This window comes from Macaca mulatta, chromosome 4 (assembly GCF_049350105.2).
Source record: "Macaca mulatta isolate MMU2019108-1 chromosome 4, T2T-MMU8v2.0, whole genome shotgun sequence".
NCBI lineage: Eukaryota > Metazoa > Chordata > Mammalia > Primates > Cercopithecidae > Macaca > Macaca mulatta.
The window spans coordinates 156,748,771-156,765,932 of NC_133409.1; the positions used below are offsets into that span (position 1 = coordinate 156,748,771).

At 44.3% G+C, this 17,162-nt stretch overlaps 1 pseudogene; it reads left to right on the forward strand.

The window, feature by feature from the left end:
- The first annotated feature begins 14,088 nt into the window (after nucleotides 1-14,088).
- LOC114677846 (U6 spliceosomal RNA) lies at nucleotides 14,089-14,174 on the forward strand (annotated as a pseudogene).
- Nucleotides 14,175-17,162: the final 2,988 nt, after the last annotated feature.

Below are 17,162 nucleotides of genomic sequence, written 5' to 3' on the forward strand. Positions count from 1 at the left end.
CAGAGGCAGTACTGCTTGACATTGTTTTACCTTTCCCAGGAAATTCTTAATGCAGATCTTTCTGAGCATCTTCATTCACCCTCAGCTCCTGGTTTATGCTATATTGTATTTTCTTGTGTATTTGTTTCTCATGCTCCCAGTGGAGTACATATTCTCTGAAGCTAGACACTCCATAGGCTGTGGTCTCCGTAAGGCTCATTTCCTTTACACCATCTTGTAAGGAGTTTATAGGACAATCTGGTTCTCCCTGTGGCTTAGGACCTCAAAACACACTTTTTTGGGTTGCAAGCCAGAAAGCTCCTAGGGCTAATATGTGACTGGAGCTGATGGGATTTGATTATATTGCAACAGTTTGAATTTAGGCTGTGTGGTATCTGCTTGAGATGGCTGGTTGCTTCTGCAGCGTGCATGCTGCCTTCTTCTTAGTGATAAGGCCTAATTTTCTTGGGTGCTGCAACCTGCTCTTCCCCCTTGTAGATAGGGGAGGCCAAGGGACTAAGTTGGAGCCAATGGTTTGTAGGTGAAAGTTGTGGGCTTGCACTTCTCCCAGAAATCCTTCAAAGGGAGGCCAAAATAGCTGGGAGTGTGAGGGTACACTCTCCCTACTTCCTTCTTCCTCTTGCCTAGAACATAGACTTTGGACCTGGAGGTACAGTAGCCCACCCTGGGACCAAAGCGTAAAGGAATATCAGCAGTTATGAAGCAAGTAGAGCAAGAATTCTGAGGAGTATCCGTGAATAGGGAAAGACCAAAAGAGGACCCTGGGGACTGATGAAGCAGATGCCAAATAGGCAGGAAGATTTACTCAGGTCGATGGAGAAAGGACAGTGTGTATACTGGATTTGATGGCTGGAAAGTTATTCTACCTGGCAGGAACAATTTTTATGGCTTGCTGTTAACCAATAAAATATGGTAAAGCTGATGGGATGTCCCTTCCATGATTGCATTATGATGTGTAAGACTGTCTTGCTAGCTGACCCACTCCAGAGGCTCTGTCTTCCTGGCTGGCTTTGAATAGGAAAGTAGTCATCCTGGGAGATGCACACAGCAGGGAGCTAAGAAGGCCTGTAGGAGCTGAGAGCAGCCTCCAGCCCCAACCTGCAGGGAGTTGGGGCCCTCAGTCCCACAACTGTAAATAAATAAATTCTGTCAACAACCTGAGTTTTCTGGAAAAAGGATTTTCCTATAGTCAAGACTCTAGATGAGGCTATAGCCTGACCAACACCTTGACTTTTGCTTTGTGAAGTTCTGATTAGAGAAGCCCACTAAGCTCTGCCTGGACTTCTGACCCACAGAAACTGAAGTGATGAAAGTGTACTATTATTTATTTATTTTTGAGACAGAGTCTTGCTCTATTGACCAGGCTGGAGTGCAGTGGCACAATCTTGGCTCACTGCAACCACTGCTTCCTGGGTTCAAGAGATTCTTGTGCCTCAGCCTACCAAGTAAATGGGATTATAGGTGTGTGCCACCACGCTAGGCTAATTTCTTATCTTTTATTTTTTGCGTTTTTAGTAGAGATGGGGTTTTGTCATGTTGGCCAGGCTGGAGAAGTATGCTGTTTTAAACCACTAAGTTTGTGGTAATTTGTTATGCAGCAATAAATCACTGATGCATTAGGTAAGTGAAACAGGCAGTGGCAACAAACACGAATATAAAGAGAATAACTTGTGTTTCCAGCCCTGACCCATTGCCTGGACTGCACACTTACTATTGACCGGCCTACTCTACATCTCTGCAGCGATCTCTAGTACGCTCCTCCACCCGAACATATCCAAAAGTGACCTTTGGATTCTGTGCTGGCTCCTGCCCTGGCCTCCACAACTGGCTTCTCCCTCATTTTCCCCATCTCAGTAAGTGGCAACTCCATCTGTACAGTTTCTTTGGACCAAAACCTTGTGGTCACCCTTGATGCCCTTCTTTTTCACACCCCACCCATAAATTTATCAGCAAAGTCTTTTTATTCTGTCTTGAAAATAAATCCAGCATCATAACATTTTCATGGCTCCTCCCTGGTACAAGTCATCTGCATCTTTCCCCTGGATCACTGCAGTAGCTCCCAGCTGGGTCTTCAGGCCTCCATCCACCAGCCCTACCCACAGCCCATATCAGTCTAGCATGTGAAGTAACTTCTTAAAACCTAAGTAAGTCCAGTCCTTTATCTGCTCTAACCTTCCAGTGACTCCCCTCTCAGAGGTAAAGCCCAGGTCAGCATGATGACTTTCAAGGCCATATGTGATCTGGCCCTCAACCCCTTCTGGCTTTGTCACCTCCTATTCTCCTGGTCACCCTGTGTGCTCCGGCCACCCCAGCCTCATTGCTATTCTTCACATATACCACAGTGCTTCTGACTCTGTGCTCTGGCACTGCTGTTCTCTCAACTTGGAATGCTTTTCTCCCAGGTATTCTGTGCCTCGCTCCCCTTGCTTGTAACCACCCTATTTTAAACTGTAACTTCCAACTGGGCAAGAGGGTTTACACATATAATCACAGGGCCTTGAAAGATCAAGGGAGGAGAATTGCATGAAGCCAGGAATTCAAGAATCTGGGCAATATGCATAGCAAGATCCCTGTCTTTCAAAAAAATTAGGCTGCAGTGAGCTATGATCACTCCAATGCACTCTAGCCTGAACAACAGAAAAAGACCCCTTTGGAAAGAAATGCTAGTTCTGCTATTCCAGGTTTATTTCTCTGCTGAGCACTTATCATCATCCAACACATCATATATATTACTACTTATTTTGTTTCCTGTCTGCCTCCTACCACAAGTTGTGTTGTTTTTGAATGAGAACTTTCTGTTTTGTTCACTTCTATGACTCCACCACCTGGAATAGTGACTGGCACATAGTTAGCGTTCATGGATCCTTGTCGAATGAATGAATTAATGAATTGGCCAAATAGAGAAGCCCGAGGGAAGCTGGGGTGGGGGTCTCCCTAATGTGGTTGCAGAATTAGCCTGAGACAGGAGAAAGAACACCTGCTTGTTGAAATCAGAGGAAACAGATCAGGAGGGGCAGGTGTAGGTGATGGAGCAGGAAGTTTGGGACCTCCCTTTTCTATTTTCTCTCTGAGGTGGTAGACTATGACACTATCTGAGGTGTGGGGAAAGGATGTGGTGATGAGGATAACGGCTAACAGTCACTATCACAGATATGCGCTGTGTTCCTACCAGGTGCTCTCCACACCGTATCTCATTCCTAAACATCTGCTAGAGAAGTAGATGTCATTAACTCTATTTCTAGATGAGAAAAATAGAGTTGCAGAAAGGTCATGGAGCCTATCCTGTCTGAGTGGGTAGAATAGGGGTCACCCAGGTGTGTTGACTAGGGAGAGGAAATGGGTGTAAAGGCATGAAACTGCATGGTGTGTTTGGGGCACTGCAGGTGTTGTGGTCAGGCTGAGGGGTGGCACATGGCCAGGATATCCAAAGGTAGAGCAGAAGTAGGTGGTCTGGACCACTGAGTGCCTTCAGTGCAGATAAAAAGTCCAAGGAAGCCAGACACAGTGGCTCACACTTGTAATCCCAGCACTTCGGGAGGCCGAGGTGGGTGGATAACAAGGTCGGGGGTTCAAGACCAGCCTGGCCAATATGGTGAAACCCTGTCTCTACTAAAAATACAAAAACTAGCCAGGTGTGGTGGCGGGTGCCTGTAGCTCCAGCTACTCGGGAGGCTGAGGCAGGAGAATCACTTGAACCCGGAAGGCAGAGGTTGCAGTGAGCTGAGATAGTACCACTGCACTCCAGCCTGGGCGACAGAGTCAGCAAGACTCCATCTCAAAAAAAAAAGAAAAAAAAAGAAAAGAAAAAAAGTCCAAGAAAGCTGAACTTCATCTTTTAGGCCAGGGTTTCTTCAGCTGAGTTATGTAAAAAACTTATTTAGACAAAAACTAATTTTTATAATACATCTGAAAATATATCTTCTAACTCCTGAGAGAGATGGGAACTAGTTAAAAAATGCAGCATTAAAAGGTAAAACTTGTTATTAGGGAAGTCATTTGTCACTGATACGATAATAAACAGTAGTTTCCTTGGAAACTGGAACCACTCCACAATAGTTGATTATAAGGATGTCAACCAGATGATAGAGAGTCTGCTTAGGTTACGCTTTTTAGATTTAAATTGGCACTAAAATAATTTTTAAAAAATTTTAACATTTCTGTCTGGGCGTGTTGGCTCATTTCTGTAATCCCAGCACTTTGAGAGGCCAAGGTAGGCGGATCACTTGAGGTCAAGATTTTGAGGCCAGTCTGGCCAACATGGTGAAATCCCATTTCTAACAAAAAATACAAAAATTAACCGGCCGTGGTGGCACATGCCTGTAGTCCCAGCTACTCCAAAGGCTGAGGTGGGATAATTGCTTAAACCCCGTAGGCAGAGACTTCAGTGAGCCGAGATCATGCCACTACACTCTAGCCTGGGTGACAGAGTGAGACCTTGTCTCAAAAAAGAAAAAAGAAATGAAAAGGATGGTAGTTGCTCTTGGTTGAAGGGAAGAAGGAGCCCAAGGGGTTAAGTGGTTTGCTGGTGGCTGCTGTTGAGAGAAGGACCATGGTAAAGTGAATCCCAGGGGTCTGCAATAAAAGAAGAAAGAGACTGGGTGTGGTGGCTCATGCCTGTAATCCCAGCACTTTGGGAGGCCGAGGCGGGCGGATCACAAGGTCAGAAGTTCGAGACCAGCCTGATCAATGTAGTGAAACCCCATCTCTACTAAAAATACAAAAATTAGCCAGGTGTGGTGGTGTGCGCCTGTAATCTCAGCTACTCAGGAGGTTGAGGCAGGAGAATCACTTGAACCTGGGAGGTGGAGGCTGCAGTGAGCTGAGATCGCGCCACTGCCCTCTAGCCTGGGCAACAGAGCAAGACTCTGTCTCAAAAAAAAAAAAAAAAAAAAAGAAAGAAAAGAAAGAAAGAAAAAGTTGGGGAAGCCGTCCATGCTTGTGAGGGGGCCTGGGGCTAAGCAATAGAAAAAACTTGCTGCTGAGCATTAGGAAGTTTCTCTCTCTTGAAACTGTGCTCAAAGAGGATGACCTTCCCCAATAGAGGAGACTCATTCTTAGTTTTTAATTTAATTAATTAATTAATTAATTATTATTTTGAGATAGAGTCTCACTCTGTCACCCAGGCTGGAGTGCAGTGGTGCAATCTTGGCTCACTGCAACCTCCGCTTCCCAGGTTCAAGCAATTTTCCTGCCTCAGCCTCCCAAGTAGCTGGGACTACAGACATGTACCACCACACCCAGCTAATTTTTGTATTTTTAGTAGAGACGAGGTTTCATCACATTGGCCAGGCTGGTCTCCAACTCCTGACATCAAGTGATCTGCCCACCTTGGGCTCCCAAAGTGCTAGGATTACAAGCAGGAGCCACCACGCTCAGCCGGATCATTCTTTGTTCAAGGATATATGAGTAGCTGCACTCACCCCCTTGCTAGAACCTCCAAAAAAGTTCCTTATTTTTCTCATTTTCCGGAATAAAAAGAAATTACTTTTAAAATCAGAGAACTCATAAGCAGATTATTATTTTAAGGATTAAATCGTCATCCCAGGACAAAACCTGGGTAGCCATAGGCAAATCACTTCCTCTCTGAACATCAGTGGTTTCATTTATAAATGAGGTGGTTAGACCACAGTGATTTCTACAGTTCTCGGATGTGTTTAGAAAGCTTTTTTTTTTTTTTCTAAATAGAGACAGGGTCTCACTATGTTGCCCAGGCTGGTCTCGAGGTCCTGGCTCAAGTGATCCTCCTGCCTAGACTTCCCAAAGTGCTGGGATTACAGGTATGAGCAACTGCATTTGGCCTGGAAAGCTATTTTGTTGTTGTTAAATCATATGTGCTCTATAATATAGAACGTATACATATGATACCACACTTTGGTGACCTATCAATTTCTTCTCACATATCGTAGTTGCCTTAGAATGTGGAGGCGGCTAGAAGGCATGATGAATAGCAACAGCAGATCATTGGCCTCTGACAACTGTCAGTCAATTGAGAAACGTGGATTACATATGCCCCCAATTATTATCTGTATAGTTGTGAGCACATAAGTCAATAGACATACAAGTGCTTCCCGTGGTTCTATTACTTTATTCCTAAGTTTCACATGTGACTATGGCCAGCAGCCTCTGAATATGTTAAAATGAAGCAGATATCAACATAGCATCATGAAAACATTATTATTATTATTATTATTTTCTTTCAGAGGGAGTCTATCTCTGTCGCCTAGGATGGAGTGCATGGGCGCAATCTTGGTTCACTGCAACCTCCGCCTCCTGAGTTCCAGTGATTCTCCTGCCTCAGCCTCCTGAGTAGCTGGGATAACAGGCGCCCACCACCACGCTTGGCTGATTTTTGTATTTTCTGTAGAGACAGGATTTCACCATGTTGCCCAGGCTGGTCTCGAGCTCCTGACCTCTGGTGATCCCCCCGCCTCGGCCTCCTGAAGTGCTGGAATTACAGGCATGAGCCACTGCACCCAGCCGAGCGGAGGTTGCAGTGAGCCAAGATCGTACTCGATCTTGCACTCCAATCTGGGTGACAGAGTGAGACCCCGTCTCAAAAAAAAAAAAAAAAAAAAAGAAAATATTATGTTTCTGAGTTGGGAAAATTTTCTCAGTCTCTCCATATTCTATTCCACAACGCCTCCCCCCTTTAAAAAATATGAGATATTTTAAAATTATTATTTTTCTGGGGACTGCTACTGCATTGGAATAGGAAAATTGTCTAAATCCCTAGGGAGACACTACAGGTCACAGGCAGATATCTCAGGGCCTCATTTCAGACCTGACACTAAACTGTGTGATCTGGAGCTAGCCCCTTAAAATGGCTGGGCTTCAGTTCCATCTTAGACTGCTTGGCTGGACTTTGCTAGATCACCTCTAAGGTCCCTGGTATTTCTAATATTTTGATTTTATGATTCTTCCCTGCCCCTCCCTCCATACTGGTTCTAGGAGACAAGTGGAGCTGGGCTCCATTTACAAGCAGAGACTCCTACCTATTTGCTGTGAACTAGACACAGAGGATGGGTAGAGGGGTTAAGAGAAGAGTTAGGCAGAGCCCTCAAGGTACCCTCTGAACTCATGTTCCCATTCTTCTATCTTCTTTATGCATATCTACCTGACAGTCTCGCCACAGCCCACTCTCAAACACATCTTTGTTTCCGCTATTGATTCAATCTTTGGATCACTTTGCTGGGCTGGGCCAGGGCTTTAGTCAGGACTGTCCTTGTTCCTGTATCTCAAACTGGAATACAGTCACAAGCAGGAGAGTCTTCAGCAGCCGAGTCATGTATTGCTATTGGCTGAGCCTTCCTGAGGGTTCCACATAGGTTTGTGTCTGGTTGAGATGCCCATCACTACAACCACCCCTACCCCACACCCCACTCCCAGCACCAGCAGCAGCTACTGCTGAAGCAGATTACAACAGGGATGAACTCTGGACTGTGCACCCCTTTCCCCTGTATTTGTGATGTAAGATAGAGTTGTTTTCAGAGAAATAAGCAAGTCTAGGGTCAGCCTCATCATAGTACTGTCACTCTGGCTCTCAGGACACCTTGCATGGGGTCTTTGAACTCAACAGGCCTGCCGGGATACTTCAAGTGTGTGCTTGGGAAAGAGCAGATAATGTGGATGGGGGCCCTGGAAATGGAGAACAAGCTGAAGAAAAGCAATTTTGTATTAAAACAACCCCCCTGCAGTCCAGGCACAGCGGCTCACACCTGCAATCTTAGCACTTTGGGAGGCCGGGGCAGGCAGATCACTTGAGGTCAGGAGTTTGAGACCAGCCTGACCAACGTGGCAAAACCCCATCTCTACTAAAAATACAAAAATTAGTCAGATGTGGTGGCACATGCCTGTAATCCCACCTACCCAAGAGGCTGAGGCAAGAGAACTGCTTGAGCTTAGAAGGCAGAGGTTGCAGTGAACCGAGGTTGGACCACAGCACTCCAACCTGGACGACAGAGCAAGACTTTGCCTCAAAAAAATAAAAAAATAGGACAACCCACCACAAAAAGCACAATGCAAATTGCATCTGCTAGACACTTTTTAATTCTTTGGTCCTACAGGGATTTGCAAAAAGATCAGGTGGTGGGGGCATAGGGTCAGGTGGCAGTTGCTAGGGAGCAAGTTCAGGTACAGATGAAGTCAGAGAAATATGTAATTTTCCTATTAAGAGAACATTAATGGAGGGCAGGTGGAATGGGCAAAGCTACTGAAATGAAGCTCCAGAGCAGTTGGGACCCAGAAAAGATAGAGATCAAGTAAGTCATCAACTATTAATAGCCTTAGTAAACTTTGGAGGGATAAATGCTCTGCAAGCTTCTCTTCAAAATCTGAACCTGTCTCCTGCTGTGGCAGCATTTAAATCCAACAGATCCAGATGCCAGCAGTAACTGTGCTCTTGACCAAAAAGCATGGCATTTTGGTTGAGTGTGAGCTCCAGGCTTACACCGTCTGGATTCACATTTAGCTCAGCCAGCCTCACTGGCTGGGTCATCTTGGGCATATTATTTATCCCCTGTAAGCCTCCTCTATAAAATGGGCTTAATTGTAATGACAGCTTCATAGGAAGGTTGCAAAGATGGAGCAATGGTATACATGTGAAGCCTTTCATGCAGTGTCTGGTGCATGATGCTCAGTAAACATTATCTATTACTCTAATAACTCTTACTCCAATTTACCCATTAAGGTAGTTATTTATTAACATCTAGCTCTCCCTCTAGAGTGCAAATCCTTGCAGGGGGATACCTGGGCTGGTTATTCTTTAGCTCTACTTTCCTCTTCCTCCCAGCTTCCATTCTCTGTTCTTTTCCAGCCTGCTCTGAGCCCCAGGGGCTGACTTCTGAGAACTGTGTCAGCAGCCTTTGCTTCTGGTGGGGATCCTCCAAAGGGTAGAAGGCAGAGACTTCAGGATATCTATCCCCCCACCTCCCTCCCTACAGGCAGCAGATGACAGTGGTACGGTAGAAGCCACAGCTCCTGTCAGGACCCTCTATTGTGGCTACAAGTCTTACGCACTTTGAAAATGCTTTTTCCTTGCTTCTTCAGACCCATGGCTGTGGCCTCAGGGTACATCACCACCTGTTGTTGGTGACAAAAGCCTTTCCCTAGTCTTTGCAAACGATCTTGTTACCTACTTAAGGGGTAGATGGTTGGCAAGTGACAGTCCAAGGACACAATCAAGGAGGTTTTAACAAGAGGATTTTATTACTTGGAACAAGTCGAACCCAAGGGATAATTCTCCAAAGCAGTGCCTCCAGAGCAAAGGTGAAAACAGGGTTTTTCTTAGGCTGTTTAGCTAAGTCATTGTATGTAGAGGTGGAATAAAGGCAGCACAGGCATAGTACCCATCGTGCTTCTACATATTAATACAATGAATGTACAGAAGACGGTGAATAAGCCCTTCCCTGGGTGGGGATTTTAGTACGGTAATGATGAGTGTTCACCAAAGTTCATATCGTCAACTAAGGCATCTCTGGTTCCAACCCATTTTTGTTTTGCCAGGACTGGTCTTTTTCCTGGAACTTTTCTGAAACAAGACAAGAACTGAAAGTGCACCAGTTACAAGTGGGTACTTTTTCAGTCTGTACCTGAAAGTCTGGGATACAGTCCCTCCATTAAACTCTCTTCAATTGCCTTCCTGGACTGTGCCCTATTTCCTGCCAGGACTATGATTTGGTGCTTTACTTCACTGAATTTTTTGTTTTCAAATGTCCTCTTGTCAGTGAAGCCTTCTTTTATTCTTCTAGACAAAGGAAAAAAAAAAAATCTCTCCTTTCTCTGAACATTTAAAACACATTGTAAGGCCAAGCACAGTGGATCACTTGAGTCCAGCAGTTCGAGATCAGCCTAGGCAACATGGTGAAACCCCATCTCTACTAAAAATACACAAAAATTAGCCAGGCATGGTGGCTCATTGTTGTAACCCCAACTACTCAGGAGACTGAGGCAGGAGAATCACATGAACTCAGGAGGTAGAGTTTTCAGTGAGCTGAGACCATACCATTGCACTGCAGCCTGGGCAACAAGAACCAAACTCCATCTCAGAATAAATAACTAAATAAAAATAGAAAAATTAGCTGCGTGTGGAGGTGCATGCTTGTAGTCCCAGCTACTCTGGAGGCTGAGGCAGGAGGATCACTTGATCCCGGAGACAGAGGTTGTAGTGAGCCGAGATCACACTACTCAGTGCAGCCTGGGAAAAACAGCAAGACTCTATCTCAAAAACAAAAAAAAGAAAAGAAAGAAAACAAAAAAAAAAAAAAAAAAAAGGAAAGGAAAAGAGTGGGCTAGGCACGTTGACTCACACCTGTAACCCCATCACTTTAGGAGGCCGAGGCAGGTGGATCACCTGAGGTCAGGAGTTCGAGACCAGCCTGAACAACATGATGAAACCCTGTCTCTACTAAAAATACCAAAAAAATTAGCCAGCTGTGGTGGCATGTGCCTGTAATCCCAGATACTCAGGAGGCTGAGATAGGAGAATCGCTTGAACCCGGGAGGCAGAGGTTGCAGTGAGCCAAGATCATGCTATTGCACTGCAGCCCAGGCAACAACAGCGAAACTCCGCCTCAAAAAAAAAAAAAAAAAAAAAATGTAGATTTTTTTTTTCCCCCACAAGAGACAACTTTGTAGGGCCATTTCAAGATATGACAAGGAAATATATTTGGGGCTAAAATATTTTGATTTATTTTCTTATTTATTATGTGAGATACTGCCAGAGCCAGGTTGGAAAGCAAACCACGTCATATAGGGTTAAATAAAACCCCTCTGATGAAACTTTACGGTTTGTAGGGGTGACTCCCCAGGTCCCTTAGGGAGGAATTTGGCCAAGATAAGAAAAAAAGTCAGAGTTTAGTCCTCAAAGACAATGCTCCCCTGAAAACTGTTGCTATTTCTATATATTCATTATTGAACATGCAAGGTATGTATCCTGTTAAGAGTAGTGTCAGCTTCTGTAACAAACATATTTAAAAGTTTCAGGCTGGGCGAGATGGCTTATGCCTGTAATCCTAACATTTTGGGATGTTGAGAGGTGGAAGGATCACCTAAGCCTAAAAGTTTGAGACCAGCCTGGACCACATAGGGAGATCCTGTCTCCTTAGAGAAATTTGAAAATTAGCTGGGCATGGTGGTGTGCACCTGTGGTTCTAGATACTCAAAAATTGCTTGGATCTGGAAGGTCAAGGCTACAGTGAGCCATTAACATGCCACTGTACTTCAACATGAGCTACAGAGTGATACCCTTTCTCAAAAAAAAAAAAAAAAAAAAAGAGAAAAAAGAAAGAAAAATAGTAAGTTTCAATGGCTTAACCTAATAGCAATTGATTTCTTGCTCACATACTTGTCAATAAAGTTGTTTCCTCTTGGCAGGCAGTTTCACTGGTGTGACTTCTTTCTGCAGGACTGTTCTCCAGGTGGCCAGGGACTGACCCAGTTCTCCTCCATTTCTTGCTTGTAGTCTGAAGAGCAACTGTAGAGTGTGTGGGAATGCCCATATTCTGAGGTAGGTAGGAACTGTCTGAAACAGCCTGGGCCTGGCTCCTGGCTCTCCTAAAAAATGTAACGTCTTGAATTAAGGAGGAACTGCTAAGACAGCTAGAGCTTTGTTCCTCTCTCCCTGGAAGTAGGATGAGGTTTAGCCTGGTGATTCCCGTGACCCCTGATGTATGGAGCCTGGAGTAAGCTGCTTTGGGGGACCCTCAGCTGCAACACCAGTAGGGCATGTGCAATTGAAGCTCCATCCACCCAAGGCAGCTTTTACAAGCCTTGGGGAGCAGGCACACAATGGATTCTAGGCTTCTGTTGTCTCTTGCTTCCTATCTGTAAGTAATACATTTGCTTTATGTAACTTGTTGCATGTTAGTGTCTTCTGTCTCACCAGGCTCAGGCAGGTTCACAAAATTCACCAGTGCATGGTGAATGTGGTTCACAAAATTGGTGCAGTGAGCAGGGCCCTCTTTGATAGAACCATGGCTTATTGATGAAGTGGAAGGAGTGATACCCCGAAGTACCCAGCGCAGGGTGTAGACATCAACCTAGAGTGGTGCAGGAGCTGGACAAGCAGCTGGATGATTTATGAAAGGAAGAATGAGAGGTGAGATTATAAGCCAACAATAAAATTCGAAGGCCTCTAACCTTCTGAATGGATCTCTCCTCTTGGCCAGGGCATTCCAAAGTTCACCCTGATTATCTGGTTTAGGCCATGACAGGAAAAAAGGGTCAGACATGCCTCATTATACCCCATGCAAGTTTGGCTTTCAGGAAAACTGACCAGCATTAACATCAACACATATCTTATGTCTGATAAGAAACATTTACAATCTAGTCTCTCTGAAGCCTGCTACCCGAAGGCTTCAGCTGCATAATAAAGCTTTGTTCTCCACAACCTCTTATCATCATAACCCAGACATTCCTTTCTATTGATAATAACTGTTTCAACCAGTTGCCAATCACAAAATGTTTAAATCTACCTATAACCAGGAAGCCACACCCTCACCCCACCACCCTTTCTCAGCTTCGAATTGTCCTGCCTTTCCAGACCCAACCAATGAATTTCTTACGTGTATTTGATTGATGTCTCATGCCTCCCTAAACTGTATAAAACTTGGCTGTGCCCTGATCACCTTGGGCACATGTTTTCAGGATCTCCTGAGGGCTGTGTCACAGGCCATTGGTCACTCATATTTGGCTGAGATGGCTGAGAATAAATCTCTTCAAATGTTTTACAGTTTGACTCTTTTTGTAAACAGGACATAGGTCACCCCCAACCCTGCGGATATGAGTGAACTGGCTGCACCGACTGAGGCAGAGAGAAAAAAATATAGAATAGGACAGTGGCAAGCCGCCCTCTAATTGTTGGCCACTTGTATGGTTGTTCATTCTCGAGAGCTAGAGAACTCAAGAAATGGATATTCAGATGACCCCTTAGGTCCCTGAGAGGGAAGAGGAAGAGGTCCTCTGGTGGTCCCTGAGGCATCTGAGAGGAAACCAAACACAGTTCATAAGGGCATTTACAGAGCGGAAACTCATTATCCAAAGAATAAATACGGAGAATAGCCAGCTAAATCTTCTGCAGCCTGGGTGGTGTGTTTGTCTAGCTCCTGCACCCTTCTAGGTTGATGTCTACACCCTGGGCTGGGTACTTCAGGTATCACTCCTTCCACTTCATCAATAAGCCATGGTTCTATCAAAGAGGTTCGATCAAATCCAAATGCCTCAGGCTGAATGACCCAGTTGGGAATGGGGCCAAGGTCTCTGGTTCCCTCCCCACTGGAAGTCAGTCACTCTATATTCCTGTCAAGCTAAACCAGGAGTTCTTGTAATAAGCCAGGAACAGAAAGACAAACTTTGGATGTTCTCAGTTATTTGCAGGATCTAAAAATCAAAACAATCGAACTCATGGAGATAGAGAATAAAAGAATGGTTACCAGAGGCTTGGAAGGGTAGTAGGAGTGGGAGGAAGTGCAAGAGGACGTGGGGTTGGATGGTTAATGAAAAAGGGCCGGATGTGGTGGCTCATGCCTGTAATCCCAACACTCTGAGAGGCTGAGAAGGGTGGATCACCTGAGGTCAGTAGTTGAAGACCAGCCTGGCCAACATGATGAAACCCCATCTCTTCTAAAAATACAAAATTAGCTGGGCATGGTGGCATGTGCCTGTAGTCCCAGCTACGCGGGAGGCTGATACAAGAGAATCGTTTGAACCCAGGAGGCGGATGTCACAGTGAGCCAAAACTGTGCCATTGCACTCCAGCTCGGGCAACAAGAGCAAAACTCCATCTGAAAAAAAAAAAAAAGAAACCAAAAGAATGAAAAAGACCTAATGTTTGACAGCACAACTATATATAGACTATAATATGATTATGATTAAAATAATATTTTAATTGTACATTTTAAAATAAGAGTATAATTGGATTGTTTTTAACACAAAGGATAAATGCTTGAAAGGATGGATACCCCATTTTCCATGATGTGATTATTACAGATTGCGTGCCTGTACCAAAATGTCTCATGTACCCCTTAAATATATCCACTTACTATGTGCTCACAAAATTTAAAATTTAAAAAATTAAAAAAAAAAAAGACCTACTTGCTTTGGCAGCACATATACTGAAATTGGAATGACATAGAGAAGATTAGCATGGTCCCTGCTTTTAAAATTAATAATATTCCTTTAAAAGATAAAAAGGGGGAAAAAGGGAATTCAGATTTTTCTGGGGTTCTTAGATATTGGAACCCACGTGGCAATATTTCCAGGTATCCTTAAGGGAAAAATTAAATTGGTGACATTAAGAGGCTTGGGGACAAAAGCAGTGACCTATGGTGCTTATCTGCTGAGGGGTGCCTCTGGCCATTTGAGGTGCCAGTGACTTTGGTTCCTGTGGCTGAATGTCTTATAGTCATTGACATTTTGGCTGCTTGGGGCCCAGCACATCACCACTGCCTGAGGGGTGTGCCCGCTCACAGCTAAGAATTCCAGCCATTACGGTGGGGCATATCCATGCCTGCCTGCCACCTAAGCCACCCAAGCCCCAATGGGTTATTCAGCAAAACAGTACTGCATACTAACTGAAGAACAGGACATTATTGTGTTAATTATTGTTACAAATAGAAATGCTACAAACTACCCTGTCATAATGTAACAGCTCAGTTTGGCTAGTCAAAAAGGCTTGGAGACTAACAATGGACTGTCCGTGGGCTAAATGTGAAGGCCACATTGGCAGTAAGCCAAAAAAGTATTCTAGATACAACCAAGCAAAAAAAATTAATCTTGGAGGCATCCACTAATAAAAAGGGGGTCCAACAGCTGGTAGGCCTCTTTGGGTACTGGGGCATTGGAGACAGCATGTACCCCATCTGAGTGTTCTTTTGCTCCCCTAAGTCAGGGTGACTAACAAAGCCACCAACTTTGAATGGGGCCCTTTGTAGCAGTGGGCCTTGGAAGCAGTTAAATAAGCCATGGTCCAGGGACTGCCATTAAAACCTTTAGAACCTGCTAGCCTGATGGCATTAGAGTAGTCCCCACTTATCCTCGGGCAACACATTTCAAGACCCCCAGTGGATGCCTGAAACTATAGATAGTGTCAAACACTATATATACTATGTTTATCATAGACATACCTATGGCAAAGTTTAATTTATAAATTAAGTACAGTGAAAGATTAACAACACTAGCTTAAAGTAGAACAATTATAACAATACACTGTAATAAAAGTTATGTGAATGTGGTCTCTCTCTCAAAATATCATCTTGTGTTGTACTCCCCCTTCTTCTTCTTGCGATGAGGTGATAAAATGCCTAAGTGATGAGATGAAGTGAGGTGAGCGAAATAGGCACTGTGACGGAACGTTAGGCTACTGTTGACCTCATGATACATCAGAAGGAAGATCATCTGCCTGGGTGATCCTGGATCACTGAGCCATGATAACATCTGTGGTTGGATGTCAGGCAGATGATGTCAATGACTAATGGGCAGGTAGCATACACAGCTTGGATACGCAGGAGAAAGGGATGATTCATATCCTGGAGAGGGTGGTATTTCATCATCCTACCCAGAGTCACTTGCAATTTAAAACTTATGAATTGTTTATTTCTGAAGTTTTTCATTTAAAATTTTTAGACCAAGTTTGGCCAGGAGCAAGTCAAACTGCAGAAAACAGAACTGTGGAGAAGGTAGAACTACTGTACAGGAGTTACAACCGCCATTCCTGCTGACTGGAGTGTGTGGCAACAGAAAACTACCTCTGGGATACACCAGTCTCTCAGATTTTGGACCCCGAAGCTACATGAGGCAGCCACCAAATACATTGAATGTACAGAAGATGGTGAATAAGCCCTTCCCTGGGTGGGGATTTTAGTACGGTAATGATGAGTGTTCACCAAAGTTCATATCGTCAACTAAGGCATCTCTGGTTCCAACCCATTTTTGTTTTGCCAGGACTGGTCTTCTTCCTGGAACTTTTCTGAAACAAGACAAGAACTGAAAGTGCACCAGTTACAAGTGGGTACTTTTTCAGTCTGTACCTGAAAGTCTGGGATACAGTTCCTCCATTAAACTCTCTTCAATTGCCTTCCTGGACTGTGCCCTATTTCCTGCCAGGACTGTGATTTGGTGCTTTACTTCATTGATTTTTTTGTTTTCAAATGTCATCTTGTCAGTGAAGCCTTCTTTTATTCTTCTAGACAAAGAAAAAAAAATATCTCCTTCCTCTGAACATTTAAAACACATTGTAAGGCCAAGCACAGTGGATCACTTGAGTCCAGCAGTTCGAGACCAGCCTAGGCAACATGGCAAAACCCAGTCTCTACAAAAATTAAAAAATTAGCCAGGCTTGATGGCATGCACCTGTAGTCCCAGCTACTTGGGAAGCTGAGCCTGGGAGTTCAAGGCTGCAGTGAGCCATAATCACACCATTACACTCAAGCCTGGGTGACAGAGTAAGACTTTGTCTCAAGAGAAAAAAAAAAAAAAGTTTTGGCAGGGCGAGATGGCTCATGCCTGTAATCCCAGCAGTTTGGGAGGCTAAGACAGACTGATTATTTGAGGTCAGGAGTTCGAGACCAGTCTGGTCAACAAAGTGAAATCCCATTTCTACTAAAAATACAAAAGTTGGCCAGGTGCGGTTGGTCATTCCTGTAATCCAAGTGCTTTGGGAGGCTGAGGCGAGTGGACAACCTGAGGTCAGGAGTTCGAGACAGGCCTGGCCAACATAGTGAAACCCCATCTCTACTAAAAATACACAAAAATTAGCCAGGCATGGTGGCTCACGGTTGTAACCCCAATTACTCAGGAGACTGAGGCAGGAGAATCACATGAACTCAGGAGGTAGAGTTTTCAGTGAGCTGAGACCACACCATTGCACTGTAGCCTGGGCAACAAGAACCAAACTCCGTCTCAGAATAAATAACTAAATAAAAATAGAAAAATTAGCTGTGTGTGGAGGTTCACGCCTGTAGTCCCAGCTACTCTGGAGGCTGAGGCAGGAGGATCACTTGATCCCGGAGACAGAGGTTGTAGTGAGCCGAGATCACACTATTCAATGCAGCCTGGGAAAAACAGCAAGACTCTATCTCAAATATATTCCTTTTCAAAAAAAATTGTATTTTTTTGTGTCAAGCATTTAGATGTAAATTTTTCTGTATAGTCCTTTGGAATGGCAACTC